Source organism: Leucoraja erinacea, chromosome 32, assembly GCF_028641065.1.
Source record: "Leucoraja erinacea ecotype New England chromosome 32, Leri_hhj_1, whole genome shotgun sequence".
Lineage (NCBI taxonomy): Eukaryota > Metazoa > Chordata > Chondrichthyes > Rajiformes > Rajidae > Leucoraja > Leucoraja erinaceus.
The window spans coordinates 17,614,091-17,634,511 of NC_073408.1; positions in this window are offsets into that span (position 1 = coordinate 17,614,091).

Here is a 20,421-nt window from a genome sequence, read left to right on the forward strand (position 1 = left end):
AATTAACAGCTTAAATTTGGTGGTAAAAATAAACCGGAGGTGAGGAAGGACCTGAACAAATCAGGGCTGGCAACAGATGACCTCAGGATGGGTGGTCAGGTACAGCACATAATGAAAGAGGTTAACTCAATATATCCAAATTACTGAAGAAGTCTGAAAAAGGGTCTCGATCCGAAGCGTCACCAATTCCTTGTCTCATGAGATGCTTCCTGTCCCACTGAGTTACTACAGCATTTTGCGTCCATCTTCGGTTTAAACCAGCATCTGCAGTTTCTTCATACACATATCCAAAGTACAAGCATGACAAGGAAAATAATTGCTTTAGAATGCCCTGTTTGCACTATATCTGGAGCACTGCACCTCAGAAAGGATATTTTGGTTTTGGATGGAGCTCACAAATCTATAATCATGGCTCCATATGTTACATTCAGATGAGAGATTATATAAACTAGGGATAGGAATAGAAAATGCTGAAAGTGTTTCAAGAGAGAAAAAAATGTTAATCCTTCTAGCTAATGAACTTTTATCTGGAGTTGTATAAGTTAAACACATTTTTGGAAGCAAAGTAAGAAAAAGAATGAGGCAGCACAGTGGTAGAGTTGTTGACTTACAGCGCCAGAGACCTGGGTTTAATCCTGTTACGGGTGCTGTCTGTACAGAGTTTGTACTTCCCCCTGTGATGGCGTAGTGTTTCTTCGGGTGCTCCAGATTCCTCCCTCACTCCTAAGAATGAAAGGTTTGTAGGTTCATTGGTTTTAGTAAAATTGTAAATTGCCCCTAGTGTGTAGGATAGTGGTCGGTGGGGACTCGTTGGGTCAAAGGGCCTGTTTCAGCGCTGTAAAAAAGAGCAAAATGGAGGTTGCTGATCGTGAAATGAGAATTGGTGGTGGTGTGAAGGGGTATCAAAACAACAAAGAAATTAAAAATAATCAAGGCGGCAATAAGAATAGCAAGATGAATATCTCAAATTGTTGAACTCAATCTTGAGTTCAAAAACCTATACCATACTGGTTGAACGATAAGATTCTGTTCCTCAGCTAGCACTGAGTTTCATTGGAACAGGATTGGACTTGCAGACTATAAGAGTGAGAGAGGGGTGAAAAATTGAAGGCACGTGCAAACTCCATCTCACACTTAAGTTAATTTGTGTTTATTGTTGTTATTATTGTATCATTGTATGTATGACTGCAGGCACAAAATTTCGTTCAGACCGTAAGGTCTGAATGACAATAAAGGAAATTCAATTCAATTCAAATGGACAGCACAGAGCACTCAACATAACGAAGCTGCATTTGGCCTTCCTAATGTAGAGGAGGACATACTGTGGGACTGTACTCAATTTTACTTATGTTTATTTTTAGTTTTAGAGATACAGCGTGGAAACAGGCCCAACAAGTTCCCGGTCGACCAATTGCATTAGTTCTGTCCTACACACTAGGGACAATTTACGGAAGCCAAATAACCCACAACCCTGCACATCTGTGGAGAGAAAGGGGTTGGTAAGAAAGGAAGGAATAGGGGAATTGGCTCTCTTGTGATTGCATAGAGAGATGCTTTGGATAGAGGAGATAGAGGAGATGCATCAATGGTCATGGAGAAGCAAATGAGTTTGTCCTGGAATGTATGTTCCCTTCACAGTGCTGAAAAGAGAGAAGTTTAATTGAGGCATCACAGTGGAAGTGTGAGAGAGATGGCCAAGAATGATTGACCTAACTTTTATTTCTGAGATACAGAACGATAAGTAATGATTAATAAAAATTTGGAACTTCAAAAATAAATTGAAGTAGTGTAGTTTAGTCCAGTTTTGTTTATAGATAGTTAAGAAGGGTAGTTTAGAGGGTGATATTTTTTACCATGGCTGACAAAATTTAGGAAAAGGGAACATGACAGCCCAGAGTCTGAAGAAGGGTCCCGACTTGAAACGTCACCCATCCCTTTTCCTCCAGTGATGCTACCTGACTCATTGAGTTCCTCCAGCACTTTGTGTCTATCTTCACGACAAAGCCAGAGGCATTCCATCGTAGAAAGAAAGTAGCAAGTGGAACTTCACACATGGAGTGATAGTACTGTCAACTCTCTCCAACAAAGAAATAGGTGCTTGCTCAATTGATGGCTTTGAACCAATATTAATAGATATTAATAGAGTTTTACTGTGTATTAATGTGCATGAAACCAGCTGAGTTGATAGAATACCCATCAGTTGTTTTCTCGTAAATCAGCTAAACAGTTTTAAAACATTGAATGGCTTTTTTCTGTTACTAATAGACTGTTAAAAATGTCACATGTTTCCTGAGCATACACTTGAAATTATTACCCCATGAGATTTTATAAGCTTTCAGTGATTCATCTCCGTTGCTGCAACTGCATCACAAAACTTTATTGTGGTTGTGCATATAATTGAATTGAAGGCACTGGAAACAAGTTAAATTTTGCAGAGTAATAGATCAAGTAAATAACAACTACATTATAGTGGCTCAGCGATCGTTCCGCTGAATTCCTCCACTCACTCCCCCTAAACCTACCCAATCTCCCAGTTGCTAGACATTTTAACTCCCCCTCCCATTCCCACACTGACCTTTCTATCATTGGTCTCCTCCATTGTCAGAGTGAGACCCAGTGCAAATTGGAGGAGCAATACATCATATTTCGCTTGGGCAGCAGTATAAATATTGACTTCTCTAACTTCAACTAACCCTTGCTTTCCCTCTCTCTCTATCCCTCTCCCTTCCTAGTTCTCCAACCCGTCTAACTGTCCCTGATTACATTTTATCTCTGTTTGCTTTGTTGTTACCTTCTAGTTAACAATCATTTATTCTACATTTTCCTTGATCTCCACCCCCTTTGATGTCTTGTTCTCACACCATAGACTTCCTTATCTCTATATCTTCCCCTCCCCTGACTCTCAGTCTGAAGAAGGGTCTTGACCTGAAACGTCACCCATTCCTTCTCTCCAGAGATGATGCCTGTCCCGCTGAGTTACTCCAGCATTTTGTGTCCATCTTTGATTTAAACCAGGATCTGCACTTCCTTCCTAGACTATAGTGTATTCTTACCTGCACTCTACACAGTAAACCAATGATCTGGAATGATTTTGGTGGTGCTGGTCTAACAGATTTTCTGAACTAAATGATGTTATTTTTTTATTAATTGGCTATTTGTATGCTCATAAATACAAGGTATCTAAAATGTAAATTGTGAAAGGGAACTACAAACACTGGATTACAAAAAAAAGCATAAAGTGCTGGAATAACTCAGTGGGCCAGGGAACATCTCTGGAGAACAAGAATAGGTGATGTCACCTATCCATGTTCTCCAGCGATGATGCCTGACCTGCCGTGTTACTCCAGCACTTTCAGTCTTTTTGTTAAGTTTAAATGTAGGGCAGGAACTGGGGACCTGCTTAGGTAGGGAAGCATAGGAACTAGGTCCCTTATGAGTAGGAAGACAGTCCTGTTGAGTGGAATGGAGCAAATAAACTTGGTTTCTGGTGCGTGTGAAAAACACATGGCGGTCAGGGTCTCAGCGAGTGGGGAGGGAACTTAGTAACCTTTACCTGGTCAGCCAGATGTTGAGCGATTGGGTTTTCTAAATCATAGTCATAAAGTCATAAAGTCATAGTCATACAGCGTGGAAATGGCCACTTTGACCCAACTTGCCAATGCCAACCAAGATGACTCATTTACTCTAGTCCCACATGCCCACATTTTACCCATATCCCTCTAAACCGTTCCTAACAATGTACCTGTCCAAATATTTTAAAATGTTTTATGGGTACTTGCCTCAACTATTTTCTCTGCAAGCTCGTTCTATATATACATCACCCTCTATATGAAAGTTGCCCCTTAGATCATCAGATTGTGGATTGTCGGAGTATTACTGTAGTTGAAAGGAGAAGTGTCAACATTGCAATTGCTTTCTTATCCTTCTTAGTAATGTTAGCATTATTAAGTTGTAGGATTTCAGAAATTAATCTTGCAGATTGAGAGCTAGACACAAAATACTGACAGCTGAGAGCTAGACATAGTCTGAAGAAGGGTTCCAACCCGAAATGTCCACCTATTCATTTTCCCCAGAGATGCTGCGTTATTCCAGCATTTTGTGTCTATCTTCGGTATAAACCAGCATCTGCAGTTCCTTCCTATACAAGTTTGAGAGCTAAATTAAGGAACAATTCACTGCTCAAAGGCGGGGACGTCAGCATTCCAGCTTAATTGTGAGGAGTTTGATGCTGGTGAGCTCCTGCATCATCCCTACCAACTGATAAAAGCTTCTTAAGAATTATAAAGCCATTAACACACGTCCACAGATTTTGGATTGACAATTTGGTGTGTTTTTGCAATTCATCAGAAAATTAGCTTGCCCATTCAGAAGCCATTTATGTTTCACTTCCTCCTTCTACCCACTTTGTAATCATACACTGATTGCAGCACAAACGATGATTGACTAATAAATGATGAATGTGATGTGGGCACACCTGTACATACTTTGCATCTGTAATTTGTACATCTGGAAGTCAACTGAGTGTGAAGGTTGTGCAAGCACTGTTTAGAACATAGAAAAGTACAGCAAAGGGCTCTTTGGCCCACAATGTCTGTGCCGAACCTATCTGCCTGCATGTGATCCATATCCCTTTTTATGGATGTGTAGCAGTGGCCGAGGGTGTTTTGGCCCCAGCATATCCATGTGGCTCTCTAAAAGCTTCTTAAACACCACCATCATATCTGCCTGCACCACCACCCCTGGCAGCGCATTCCAGGCACCCATCACTCATAGTGTAAATGAATTTACGAAATTTGATGATTTTACAAACAGAAAAACAGGAGAGTAAAACATGGGATTGACATAGAATAGATGTGGTTAAGTGGAGGCTCAGTGGGCTGAAGGGCTTGTTTCCATGCTGTATGTCTCCATTAACTACAAACTCTCTTGGTTGCACTAAAGAGTATGGGATTTTCACAATAATATTGTTTTTTCTTTTATTGATAGTATTTTTTGCTTAATATCCTATCCATGAGTACTGTGTTTACAAGCGTATTGTGCAGCGGCAAATAAGAAGTTAATTGTTCTGTTTTCGGTGCATATGACAATGAAACACTTACTCTGTGATAATGGGAAGTGATCTGCACCGCACCAAATAGGAGTAGATTAAGTGTTTGCTGTGGAATGCTGTTCCTCTAATTTACATTTGACCTCACTCTGACAACGGAGGAGGCCTAGGACAGAAAGGTCAGTGTAGGAACGGGTAGGGGGGAATTAATGTGTTTAACAACCAGGAGATCAGGTTGGTCCAGGCGGACTGAGCGAAGGTGTTCAGCGAAACGATCGCCTAGTCTACGTTTTGGTCTCACCGATATATAAGAGTCTACATCTAGAACAATGTTTACAGTAGATGAGGTTGGACGAGGTGCAAGTAAACCTTTGCCCAACCTGAAAGGACTGTCGGGGTCCCCGGACAGAATCGAGGAAGGAAGTATAGGAGCAGGTGTTGCATCCTCAGCGGTTGCAGGAGAATGGAACTGGGGAGGAAGTAGTTGTGGTGGGAAGGGATGAGTTAACCAGGGAGTTGTGAAGGGAACAGTCACTGCAGAAGGTGGAAAGGGGTGAAGATGGGAAGATGTGACTAGTGGTGGGATTCCGTTGGAGGTGGCGAAAATGTCAGAGGATTATGTGTTGTATGCAACGGCTGATGGAGTGAAAGGTAAGGGTATGCCCCTGTTGCGACTAGGGGGAGGGGGAGCAAGGGCGGAACTGTGGGTTACCGAGAAGACACGTGCGAGGGCCTCATCTATGATGGAAGAGGAGAACTCCCGTTCCCAAAAGATTGAGGACATTTTCCAACTGACTGGAAAGAGCAAGGGATCTTTCATAGAACATGAAGCTTTCCAACTCCTTTTGATATGCATGAGCACTTACATTTAATATTTAAGTCAATTTAAATACATTTAAATAAGACACACTACAATTTCTATCTCTTTGGCACTTTGAGTCTGTGCACTCTGCAAACCCTCTCCCAGAGGAACTGTGAAGGACTACTTGATGTGCAATTTGCCTCCGATGGGGAAAATATGCTTCATGTTATTCTCATCATACTTACGATAGCATTGGGAATTTTCAGCATTATATTTAATGCAGTACGCTGATATTTTTGTGTTTATGAAGCCAAACCGCACATCACGGAGGGATTGTGTTCCTTGAATACGATCAATATCCCAATGTTACATCACGAGAACAACCTCTGCGCATGCGTCAAGAAATGCAAGTTATAAAATGTAAGTTTGGTGTTTTATTTCTTTGCTGCAGTGGATCGAGGTGAACTGCAGAGGATCAAGGTTGCATGGTAGGCTGGATTGAATGTGTTCCATGACCAGCCTCTCAAAGCCACTGGTCGGTATTCATAACGACATGACCTAAGGCATGATTAATTGCCCATTAATTTTTCAGAGATTTGAATGCAAACTTCATGCATCTTGTTAATAGCTCTGTCGTGGGGACCAAGTTGTTCATGACCAATTGTCTGCCCCTTGCGGATGCACACTGCTTGCATTAAATAAATAGGACTTGATCTTTCCATGCTACAGCAGCTTCTGTCAGTCCAACCCTCACAAGTATTCCAAGGTTGAAGTAATTCAACATGTAGATTCAGGCTTCTGCTGCAGTAACTGTCCATTATAGTCTCTGCATCTTGTTCAAAGCATCGCACTTATGTATAATTGATAAAGGAGATGCCATGAAAAATATATAGATGAAATAAACTTATCTGAATGAGAAATTACTTGGTTTATATGTAAAAATATTTGGCAGATTTATTGAGCAGCTATTCCATCCACAGCTACTTCCCAACAACCATCAGGCTATTGAACACAATGAACTCCAACTAAACTCTGAACCACAAACTGCCTGGGCCACATTAAAAACTTTAGACTTTGTAGAGAAAGGAACTGCAAATATTGGTTTACACTGAAGATAGACACAAATTGCTGGAGGAACTCAGTGGGTCAGGCAGCATCTCTGGAGAAAGGGAATGGGTGATGTTTCGGGTTGAAACCCTTCTTTGTTTGCTTTTGCACTATATTGGTATTTTTTATCTATTGAACTTTTTTTGTTTAAACACAAAGTGTTGGCATAACTCAGTAGGTCAGACAGCATCTCTTGAGAAAAAGGATGTGTGACGTTTTGGGTCAGAACCCGCCTGAAGAAGGGTCTCGACACGAAATGTCACCCATTCTTTTTCTTCAGATATGCCAGCTGACCCGTCGAGTCATGCCAGCACTTTGTGTCTATCGTTGGTTCCACTTTTTTTTGCATCTGCAGTTCTTTGTTTCTACTTTTTGTTGCTTGTTTATTATATTATCTATTTAGTGCTTTCTTTAAAAACCTGTTATGCTGCTGCTGCAAATAAGCTTTTCATTTTGCTATTTCGGGACATATGGCAATAAAACACTCTCGACTCGTGATTCATTAATGCATTTCAACTGGTGCTTTCCATCAAGTTAATGCCAAAAGGATGAAGCACACATCTCAGAACCTTTACGAGTAAAGTTTCGACTCGGCGTGTAACTAAACCGCACAAATCAAAATGATCCCGTTGGTTTTCCAGTCGCCCCTCTCACCTGAATCCACCTATCACTTGCCAGGTTTTGTCCTGCCCCCACCTCTTTTCCAGCTTTCTCCCCCCTATTGCAATCAGTCTGAAGGAGAGTCCTAACCGCTTATCCATGTTAACCTTGATGATGCCTGACCATTGAGTTACCCTAGAACTTTGTGTCTAATTATGCAGCTATGTTCATGGTAACTAAAGATAGACATAAAAGGCTGGAGTAACTTAGTGGGACAAGCCGCATCACTGGAGAATAGTAATGGCTGACGTTTTGGTTCGAGGCCCTTCTTCAGACCATATCTTCATTGTAACTAATTTGACTTGAAAGCTTTTTCATTTTCCCCTTGTGGTCAAGGATTAGGGAGGGAATTTCGTACACAAGATTTAATATCTTTGTTCAATTAAGTGAATGGGAACATCCTTGGTGTCAAATACAATGCTCTCAATGAAATTTAGATTGACACTTCATCAGCCTATATGAAGAATGGCTGCTTGGATAAGTGTCATTGTATATGGGTCAGCAGTGAGGAACGGATGCTGTCCGTACGGAGTTTGTATGTTCTCTCCATAATCATATGGGTTTTCTCCGGGTGCTCTGGCATCTTCCCATACTCCGAAGACAAACAAGTAAGTTTGTAGATTAATTGGCTTCCCTAGTGTGTAGGATTGTGCTAGTGTATGAGGTGATCGTTGGTTTGCGTGTACCTGGTGGGCCGAAGGACATGTTACCCAACTGTATCACTAAAGTCTTAAGTCTAAAGTATAAAATTGAGGAGCTTTAGTGATGTACGACCAAGGGAATATGAAACCATGCATTGGTTCAAATCATCTGCACCAATCAAGCTTCTTGAGATTCTTCTTGTTGTTACTGAGATTGTAGCAGATTAGTGAGTTGACCATTGCATTCACATGAAGTCATTTCTATCATCATATGTCCAGAAGCAAGCACCAGAACTTGATACTGGAGCAGACAATCAGCAGAATCTGCCCATTCCACGCTGCTTCCATTGAAGATGATAGAGTTCAATATCAGGAATGGTCTGAACAGTGGCGCATCTGGTAGAGCTGTTGCCTGATAGCGCCACAGACCCGGGTTCGATCCTGACCTCGGGTGCTGTCTATGTGGAGTTCACACATTCTCCATGTGACCGTATGGGTTTCGTCCGGGTGCTCCAGTTTCCCCCTACATACCAAAGACAGGCAGGTCTGTAGGTTAATTGGCCTCTGAAAATCACATAGAATATGGTAGAATAACAAATAACTTGTGTGAATGGGTGATCGATGGTCAGTATGGACTTCGTGGGCAGTTGGACCTGTTTCCATGTTAGTCTCTCTAAACTAAACTTCAACGTGTGTGAACGGGAGCAAATTTATTATCCTTGCTGCTGTTTAATGCACTACAGACACTGATCCCCAATAAATCATTCATATTCAAATAAATTATTGGTAAGTAGTATATAATAAGTGACAAGAATCAGTCGCTCAATTTACATGTCATGAAAAAAAGACTGGGCTGAGTGAATAATAGGCTGTAATGTATTAGCATGTGTTTTGTGCTCTTGACCATTACTATTTTGAGTGATTGCAATATTATGCGGGGACATTTCTTGTGGAGATGATTTAAAAGTGAGAGAAGTAAATACTTGCACCTTTCATGACCTCAGGATGTCCCAAAATATTTTATAGCAAACTAATTAATTTGAAAGTGCTGTCACTGGTGAAATGTGGATGTATATGCTTATGAATATAGATATACAGAGTCTCCTGCCCAGAGTAGGGGAATCAAGAACCAGAGGACATAGGTTTAAGGTGAGGGGGGAAAGATTTAATAGGAATCTGAGGGGTGACTTTTTCACAGATATGGTGGTAGGTGTATGGAATGAGGTGCCGGAGGATGTAATTGAGGTGGGTACATTTAAGAAACAATTACACAGGTACATTTATAATATAGATAGAGGGATGTGGGCCAAGCACAAGCATGTGGGACTAATGTAGATGGGGCATGTTGGCCGGTGTGGACAAGTTGGGCTGAAGGGCCTGTTTCCACGCTGTAAGACTCTATGAGTATGACTCTGTAATAGCAAGCCTGACAATAGGAATGAGACAAGCAGACATGGTGAAGGACAAATAGAGCACAAAATTGAAAGTACTTCAAGCATTGTTGGAGTTTTAACTTCCACCTGTAAGAGCAGATAGAGTCTAGTTTAACATTTCATCTTACAGAGGTAGAGTTTGTACCTCACAGAGCCAGAGATCTGGGTTAGATCCTGACTATGGATGCTGTCTGTACGGAATTTGCACGTTCTTCCTGTGGATGCTACGGTTTCTTCTCTAAAAGACGTGCGGGTTTGTAGGTTAATTGCCTTCTGTAAATTGTCCCCTAGTGTGTAGGATAGAACTGATGGTCACTGGTCGGCACTGAGTCGGTGGGCAGAAGGGCCTGTTTACACATTGTATCTCTAAACTAAAACTAAACTGAATAGTGCACCTTTAGTTTAGTTTAGTTTAGAGATACAGCACGGAAACAGGGCCTTCAGCCCGCTAAGTCCGTACTGAACAGCGATCCCCGCACATTAACACTATCCCACACACACTAGGGACAATTTTAAATTCATACAATTTCACCAAGCCAATTAATCTACAAACTGTAGCAATGTTACAAAATTTTGAGATTTTAAAAATCAAGCCTGCAATTTATCCCATCAGATAAAGCATAAAAAGAAGTTTAATTTGACACCTAATTCACTTTCATTTCTTCAGTATTAAAGAAGTTATGGCCATTTTCATAATCGGAAATTAGCATATTGTTCCCTATTGTATTTTCATTGACTTAACTCAAAAGCTGTGATCAAGGACAGTCAAAAGCCCATAACCTTCTTAAAAATTAAGAGAACTGAATGACATTTTCAGTTATTATAGATTGAAGCATTCTGAAACAAATATGAAACAATCTTACTTGGATGACCTGAAATTAAAGCATATAATTAGTTAGTTACCTAATTGTAGCTAATTACAAAATTAAATTACTAGATCTAAACATCTATCAATTTCTTAAGAAAAGGTTAACATTTTTAAATAGCCTAAGTGTCCTAATAACATTCACACAAGAATTCACAATATAAAAAGATTTTTAAATCTCATTGTCATTAATTTATAGGCCAAATGGAAGGAATTTAGTGTTTAATTCCCATAAATTAATGGCCATTTAAATCATCTTGCGAGTGGGTTTTTGTGGAACGCGATCGTTTGGAACGTTGCGGTTGCAGTGAATTTGAACCCCATATCGGCAGGAAAAATACTGCCAGTTGGGATGGGTCCCAAGTCACCTTCTCGCAACGTAAAATTTTGATTAAAGGCATCTTAAGAAGCACTTTTTAATGTAAAAATAAACAGCCTATCTTGCCTTGTCCCCTACGTGAGATCCGTCCCGTTGTCGGCGTTCACGGCTTTAGGTGATTTTTAATTTACTCTAGCAATTAAATTATCCAGCGCAGTTTAAAAATAACTCCAGAGAACGAATGTCGGAGCGATTTTTCTTGAGCAATTAAACAGACTGACGAATATCGATTTGAACAGCCTGGAGAAAACGGCATTTTAAACCCGCTCCCCTCTCAAAGGCACCAAAGTCGCGCACACGGGCAGTGGCTGAACTGCAACGCCACTGAAGGTAAGTTTTGTAATGTATCTACAAACCTGTTCATCTTTGGCGCATGGGAGATAACCGAAGATCTCGGAGAGAACCCACGCAGTCACGGCGAGAACGTACAAACTCCTTACAGACAGCACCCACAGTCAGGATTGAAACTGGGTGTCTGGCGCTGCAAGGCAGTAGCTTTATTGCTGCACCACCGTGCCACCTGTGAGGTATCAATCCGCATGAGATACAGTGGTTTCGCAAATGGGTCTGGATCCTCAGGTCTGAATCCTGCTGCTGCTGGTTAATAAAAATTCAAAAAGGAAAATAAATTGCTAGAATTTACATAGCGCCTCTCAGAATGCTTTACAACCAGAAGTAGTTAGTCAGTGTTATTTATGCAGTTGTTCCCAGTACTTCATTAAATTACACTACTCTAACATTTTCTATTCCTTCTCTCCCAGGATAGGGATATCTCTGGCATTTATGGTCCACAACTTTACTGCCCCTGAACTCAGCAGGCAGTTAATGTTGGTGATTCTGCTGTTGAATGTAGGTTAGGCAGGTTTATTTCCCTATGGAACTTATAATGATTCAAAGAGTGGAAGGCGGTTTACTATAAACAAGAATTATTTTATTTGGCTCTGTAGATTTAATTAATCGTTTGAATTTAAATTCTCCTGCAGCGAAGTGGGATTTGAACTCATCAGAAAATAGGAGCAGGGTAAGGCCACTCAGCCCCTCAAGCCTGCCCCACTAGAGGTCGAGATCATAGCCTCAGAATTAAAGGATGTTCCTTTAGGAAGAAGATGAGAAGGAATATCTTTAGTCAGAGGATGGTGAATCTGTGGAATTATTTGCCACAGATGGCTGTGGAGGCCAAGTCAATGGATATTTTAAAGGCAGAGTTAGATGGATTCTTGATTAGTATGGGTGTCAAGGGTTATGGGGAGAAGGCAGGAGAATGGGATTAGGAGGGAGAGATAGATTAGCCATGATTGAATAGACTTGATGGGCTGATGGCCTAATCCTGCTCCTAATACTTATGACCTTGTGACCACCTTTCTTGCTGATCTGTCCCAGGCCCCTGAGTCATAATCATAAAGCTGTACAGCACTGAAAAGGGCCCTTCAGCCCACCACACCATACTAACCTTTTTGCCCATCTAATCCCAATTGTTCACGTTTGGTCTGTAACCTTCTATGTCTTGCGTCTACAAGAGCCGGTCTAAATGCCTTTTGTAAAGACAGAGACTGTATCTCATTACAACTCCTCCACTGGCAGTGTGTTCCAGATATCAATAACTAATCTGTTCATAAAAAAACCATCCTCATTTGACTCCCACCAAATCTCCTCCCTATCATGTGAGTCGATATGCAATTGTTGGGGAAAATATTCTTATTCTGCACCCTATTCATACCTCTCATGATTTTTATACCTCTGTCAGGTCAATCCTCAACCCCTTCCCCAGCAAGGAAACCAAGCCCAACCTGTCCAAACTCTCCCCATAACTGAAGCCCTCCAATCCATGCTATGTCCCAATGAATCTCCTCTGTGCTCTCTTCGAGGCAACCACATCTTTCCTATAATATGGTGATCAGAACTGCACATAATACTCCAAATATGGCCTAGCGTCTTGTAAAGTTGCAAAATAATGTACCAACTTTTATATTCTCTGCCGTAGTCTACAAGTGTGCTGTATGCTTTCTTCACTATTCATAGAAACATGGGAACATAGAAAATAGGTGCAGGAGTAGGCTATTCGGCCCTTCGTGCCAGCACCGCCATTCAATATGATCATGGCTGATCATCCAGAATCAGTACCCTGTTCCTGCTTTCTCTCCATATCCCTTGATTCCATTAGCCCTAAGAGCTAAATCTCCCTTGAATATGTTCTATCGAGATGCACTGCTACATCAAAGGGCACAGTCATATCAGATGGAACATGGTGGAAAGGTATGAAGTAGTCCATGTAGGTCCATATAGGTTCAGCAAGTGATGAGGAAGGTAAATGGTATGAGCAAGGAGCATTTAACTACAAGAGTAGAGGCATATGGCTCCAATCATGCAGGGGTTCCGTGTGAGAAAGTGGCATTGAGTTATATTGAATGGTGGAACCTAAGTCGCCGATCAACTAGACACTGACAACTTGCATTCTTCTTCCAGACGCTCTTTCTTTACTTGTGTACAGGGGCGGCAGCACAGTCCCAGTTACCGCACTACTCTGAAATTCCACTCACAACGGTCAAACCTTTACACAAATTCTGATCCGTGAAATTGTGCGTACTTTCTAATTTCTTATCATCCATAACGATATGTTCTCCAACCACTAATACAAATGCAAGAACACTAATACAAGTAAAACTACATGCTGTTTAACCGTTTATTTTATTTTCAGTAAGGATGACCATCAAGAACCTTGTAGTGTGCATCAAGCAATACCTAACAGGACCATTGTGGAGGGCTTCAAGGGATGCCTAAGGGTCATTATGCTGTACAGCTATCTTACCCTGTCATACTGCACAGTTTCCACAGACTACAAGCAAGAATGCGCACATAAGCCTCTACTTCCTCAGTAGGCTAAGTAAATTCAATATATCTCCAATGACTCTTATTAACTTCTGCAGAGGCACCGGAGAAAGCATCCCATCTGGATGCATTATGACTTAGTTTGGCAACTGCTCCACCCAAGACTGCCAAAAATTGCAGTGTTGTGAATGCATTGCAGACCATCACGCAAACAAGCCTCACCTCCACCCCCACACCCCGACCCCAACTCAACTCAACTAACTGAAGGAGTGAGTTGGGAGAATCATAGGACAATCTTTCTGAAGCAAGGAAGACTTGTGCATAACCAAAAATCAACAATATGCTGGGCACAAGCCTTCATTCCATCTGACCCAACAAGAGGGAGGGAGAGAGTTAGGTTTCCTTGCAATTGTTGTTGTTCCAGAGAAGTTGTCTCTATCCCCATGCCTTATCACGGCGAGTATTGCACAACAGTGAATGGATTCAGTCGGTATTCAGCAACACTGCAGCAACATGAACATTCCCTCCTTGGGCGGCACGGTGGCACAGCGGTAGTGTTGCTGCCTTACAGCGCCAGCGACCCGGCTTTTATCCTGACCGTGGGTGCTGTCTGCACGGAGTTTGCACCCGTGACCTGCGTGGGTTTTCTCCAAGATCTTTGGTTTCCTCCTCAACTCCAAAGACGTACAGGTTTGTATGATACTTGGTTTGGTATAAAATGTAATGTGATAATGTGCGGGGATCGCTGGCCGTTGCGGACTCGGTGAGCCAAAGAGCTTGTTTCTGCGTTGTATTTCTAAAATAAACTACACTATCCATGCTTCAAAATATGGCTGTGCTGTGGGAGGGGGTTTGAAATGGTGACTGAAACAACACCCACACCCAGGCACATGGATGTGGACAAAGATCAAATGATCAAAGTGCTATTCTTTCCTTGCTGGAGAGTCTGGACATGTTTGAAACCTGCAGCTTATGATTCAAGAGGTGGGAAAAATATTCGACAAATATTTGCTTTTTCTGAATCGCTGACTCACTCTGTGTCGCCCATTATTTAAAAAAAAAACAGGATAACTGGCCTCACTTGTGCACTAAATATTGTTTATTCCTTGCAACCAATATGCAGCTTTCAGCTCACACTTGTGTTAACTCCTCTGGTCTATTTTGTTACATTTGGGTTTCATGTTTATATGTACAGTGCAAATATTGCCTGGAGCTGAAGCATACAGCAGTGAGTAATGATTCCCTAAACAGCAGCCCACTATTCAACTACGCTTGAAGCCTTCAATTTGGTTGAGAGCCCTGAGTTTTCACAGCTCTCATGAGATACCACAGGTTTTTTTTTAGTTGAATGTAAAGCTACAGTGTGCAAACAGGCCCTTTGGCCCACTGAATCCATGCCGCCCATCGATCACCTGCTCACATTAGTTCGATGTTATCATCCTCTATGTATCTCATCCTCTTCCTACATATTAGAGGCCATTTACTGAGGCTGATTAACCCGTACACTTTTGTGATGTGGGAGAAAATCCCGTCACAGGGAGAATGTGCAAATTCCACACAGACAAAGTACAAAGGATAAAAGACAAAGGACATCTATTGTCACATACACCAATTGGTGTAGTGAAATTTGAGTTGCCATTGCAGCACACCAATAAAATAAACACAACCTTATAGTATTTAACATTAAATATAAAAAATATCTCCCCACAGCGGGATCAACGTTTCCCACTGTGAGGGAAGGCAGCAAAGTTCAGTCCACTTCCTCCATGTTCACCCATGGTCGGGACTTATTTGAGGCGACCGCAGTCGCCGCCACGGCGGCGCAATGTTTCAAGCCCTCTCGCCGAAATGATGGAACTCCGGCGTCGGAAGAACACTCTCTGCGACTTGGAGTTTCGAAACGGCTGCTTGCTACCGGAGACCGCGGCTCCCAAAGTCCACAGGCCGCGCTGGTCGGAGCTCCAACACTGGCGATCTCGGCGAGCGATCCTCGGCTCTGCGAGACAGCACCCAAGGTCAGGATCGACCTTGGGTCTCTGGCACTGTGAGGCAGCACAACTACCCTTCGTGAGCTGCTTAATGAGATAAGAAAATCTGTGAGTAATTCTAAACTATGCGGATCGTTAAGGAAAGTGGGGAAATCATAATGGCAGGGCGCCATTCAAAAAAATATTTCAAATTTTGAAGATACATGACACAAGATGCTGGAATCTTGAGTAACACACAAAGTGCCAAAGTAACTCAGTGGTAGACTGAAGAAGGGTCTAGACCCGAAACCTCACCCATTCCTTTGCTCCATGGATGCTGCCTCACCCGCTGAGTTTCTCCAGCATTTTTGTCTACCGTCGATAGTTCTAGCATCTGCAGTTCCTTCTTAAACAAAAGTAACTCAGTGGGTCAGGCCACATCTGTGGAAGACAAGATAGGCATTGTTTAGGAATCCTTCTTCTAATACTTCCTGTATAAGGGCCCAAGTTCAAAACATTCCCTATCCGTGTCCTCCAGCGATGCTGTCTGAGCCATTGAGTTACTCTGGAACTTTGTGTTTTATTTAGATTTTGAAGTTCAATTCTTAATCAGGATATATGCATGGTGTGGGAGTACATTTTAACCACAGCATCAGACTTCCATGGACACCTATTGGATGGAAGAGAATGTCACATAATTTAGGCTATGAGTCAGATGTGGGTAAATGGGACCAACATTGTTAATTACAATGGTCAGCATGGACATGGTGGGTTTAAGAACCCGTTCTGCACTGTTCCATACAATCATGTGACTCATGTCTCACAACTTCTGGGTTGAGTGAGAGAAATACGGAGAATGTGAGGAATTCCTTGCTGCCAAATCCTTGATATATCCTCACAGAGTCCCTGTCACCATCCCAGGAATTCTTATAGAGTCACAGAGACATATAGCACCGAAATAGGCCCATTGGCCCAACTTGTCTATGTCAAGCAAGATGTCCCATCTACACTAGTCCTACCTGCATGCATTCGACCCACATTCCTCTAAACCTTTCCTATCCATGTACCGGGATCATTCTAGTAAACCTCCTCCAGACCCTCTCTGATACCAACACAACCCTCCTTAGATATGGGGTCCAAAACTACTCACAATACTCTAAATGTGGTCTGGCCAGTGCCTTACAAAGCCTCAGTATGACATCACTATTTTTAAAATATTCTCGTCCTCTCGAAATAAATGCTAATATTGCATTTGGCTACTTTACTACTGATTTAACTATAAAATTAACCTTTTTGGAATCCTACATCCTTAGCACCTCCGACCTTTATTCCTACTACCAAAGGGCATGACCGCACAATTTGTAACACTGTGTTCCATCTGTTACTTCTTTGCCCACTCTCCCAACCTGTCCAAGTCCTTCTGCAGACTCCCTGCTTCCTCGACACTACCTGTCCCTCCACCTGTGACCACATGGATTTTCCCCAGGTGCTCCATTTTCCTCTCACTCATCAAAGATGTCCAGGTTTGTAGGTTAATTGGCTTGGTACAAATTGTAAATTGTCCCTAGCGTGTAGGATAGTGCTAGTGTGTGGGGTCATCATTAGTCCACACAGATGCGGTAGGCTCAAGAGCCCTGTTTCCACGCTGCATCTCTAAACTAAACTAAACTACACCAGCAGAGAGAATTATTTCACAGTTTTGACGTATTCTTACAGATATGGAAAAATCTTTAGCAATCAGGTGAGCCATTAAATACAGATTACTCTGCCTCTGAACTATTGTTTCGCTGAACACCTCTGCTCAGTCTGTCTAGGCCTCGTGATCTCCCGGTTGCTAAACACTTTAACTCCCCCACCCATTCCCATGCTGACCTTTCTGTCCTGGGTCTCTGCTACTGTCATTGTGAGGCCCAACACAAATTGGAGGAACAACTCCTCATATTTCGCTTGGGCAGTTTACAACACAACAATATGACAATTGATTTCTCTAACTTTAAGTAACCCTTGTTCTCTCTCCCTCTGTTCCTCTCCATCCTTGTTCTCCGATTAGTTCCACTGTCCTCCTGATTAAATATTACTGATTGTATGACATGTGGTCACCCTCCCCTCAGCTAACAATGCACCATTCTACATTTCCTTGATCATCGTCCCCTTTGATCTGTGTTTTCACACCTTACCCTTCCATATCTCTCTGTCTTCCTCTCCCCTGACTCTCAGTCTGAAGAAGGTCTCGACCCGAAACGCCACCCGTTCCTTCTCTTCAGAGATGCTGCCTGTCCCGTTATGTTAATCCAACATTTTGTGACTTCTGGCATTTAGTTCAGTTTTATATCAAATTACTAATAACATTGAAGGTGATGTCAATGGGGGATTTAGTGAGAAAACTCCATTTAAATCCAAAGAAAGGTGGTTCAATTCCTTTTTGGACATTTGTGTGGCAAAGTGTCAAATGCCACATTTTCCTGGTTATTCAGGTCAACCTCAGAATGTACTTATTTGATGCAAATCATTCATATTCATCATATATCATGAGGTCTTTGCTGTAGCCTTTGATGCTTTTAGCACCCATTCATTTCTGATAAAATGCTTTCAGGTACCCGTGTGTAGCACAGTGTTAATGATAACAAGTCCTATTTATAGAAGCCACGTCAATGCTCTTGGCTTTATGTGCAATAGCACATAAGTGCCTTTGTAGCCTGCACTTAGTGTCACTGTCTCCTACATTTCTATATGTCTCCACTCTGTTCCACAACAGGAACAGTAATCAGATGCAGGCTACAACAGAGTGGCATAGGACTTGGAGAGTCACGGTGGGGCAGCCGTACAGTTGCTGCCTTACAGCGCCAGACACCCGGGTTCGATCCTGACCGAGGCTGCTGTCTGTACGGAGTTTGTACGTTCTCCCAGTGACTTGCATGGTTTTCTCCGGATGCTCCAATTTCCTCCCACACTCCAAAGATGCACAGATTTGTAGGTTAATTGGCTTCGGTAAAAAAGTTAAATTGTCCCTAGTATGTGTAGGATAGTGTTAGTGGGACCGCTTGTCAGTGTGGGCCGAAGGGCCTGTTTCCGCACTGAATCGCTAAACTACACCAAAATAAATGTCCTTTATTCCCTCTGAGTGGACACATTCTGAGCAAGACAGTATGTGATTATTTCTTGCATAATAACAAAGGCTATTTTGTGAACCAAAGTAGCAAAGAGATTTCAATATGTTCACCTTTGGAATTAACATATTTATGGAACCAACAAACTAGTAAGCCATGAGGTCAAGGTGATAAAGGCATAAATTATAGGTTAAGGAAGGACTGCATTGTCAAAGATCTTATTTCAAATGGGAAGGTAAACCATGGGCTCATAGGCGGTTACTATTTTGGTGATGTAACTTGAGTGCTGTAACTTTTAATTTCCTCACAATTAATCCAAAGAAAAGATGCAAGTTGCAGACACAGAGTCAGAGAGTTATGCAACACGGAAACCGCCCTTGTGGTCCAACCTAGAACATGGAACATATTACAGAACAGCACAAGAATAGGCTCTTTGGCCTACAATGTCTATGTCGAACAAGATGCCTAGACCATCTCTTACCTAATTGAGCATAATATATATATATATATATATATCCACCCATTCTCCACATATCCATATGTTTATCCAAAAACCTCTTAAATCCTATTACAATATTTGACTCAACCACTAGCCTTGGCAGTACATTCCTTGCACTCACCATCCTCGGTGTAATAAAAGTTGCCCCCCTCATCTTCTTTAATTTATGTCTCTCTGACTTTAAAGCTGTGTCGTCTAGTATTTGACTTTTTCTATCCCGGAAAAAAAGATTCTGACTGTCTACCCCATCTATGCCTCTCATAATTTTATCTCCTTCTAACAGGTGGTCTTCCGGCTGCTATTTGCGTTCCAAAGAAAACTTGTCCATGCTGAACAGGATGCCCATCTAAGCGAGTCTCATTTGCCCATCTTGGCCCATCTTTAAAGTTGCTGCTTGTCTGTGTAATGTTGCTGCAATTCACTCTAATTCATGAGAAACATTGCCAAGGGATGCGATCTAATGCTGTAGAGATACAACCATTTTATTTCCATGTTGTGCCTCGCTGTGCTTGAGCAAATGAGAGTAAGCTCAACTTGACTCGGCTCAAATCAACTATATGGAAATTGCAGATATTTTGAAATATAAACAGATTTCTATTTCCATTGCATCTATTTCTTCTTGCATGGTAGTTAGAAGAAAACTGAAAATACCTGTCTGATCCAGATCTGTACTGTGCATATTGATACCAATCAGTAATAAGAAATCTTAGCTGATACTCTCAACTAGAGATTGTTAGTCAATGGATTGAGAGTCATCCAATGTCCACTAATGAAAGATGCAGGTTGAATAAGGATAAAGGGCCTGTCCCACTTAGCAGACTGCTGGCGAATGTCATAGTTGTAGCCGTTTGCCGAAAAACGACCCTCCTTCAACATAAAATTTGAAATAAAATCATTACTTTAACAACAACAAAAAAACAACAACCTATGTTAATCTGGCGACAACCTATGTTAACCTGGCAACAACTATGACAGCACCTATGTCAGGAGAAGTCAAGCTATGCTCATTGGCGTCAAACCCACTGTCGCCAACTGTCTCCGAAAATTTTTCAACATGTTGAAAATCCAGCGGCGACCAGAAAGACACT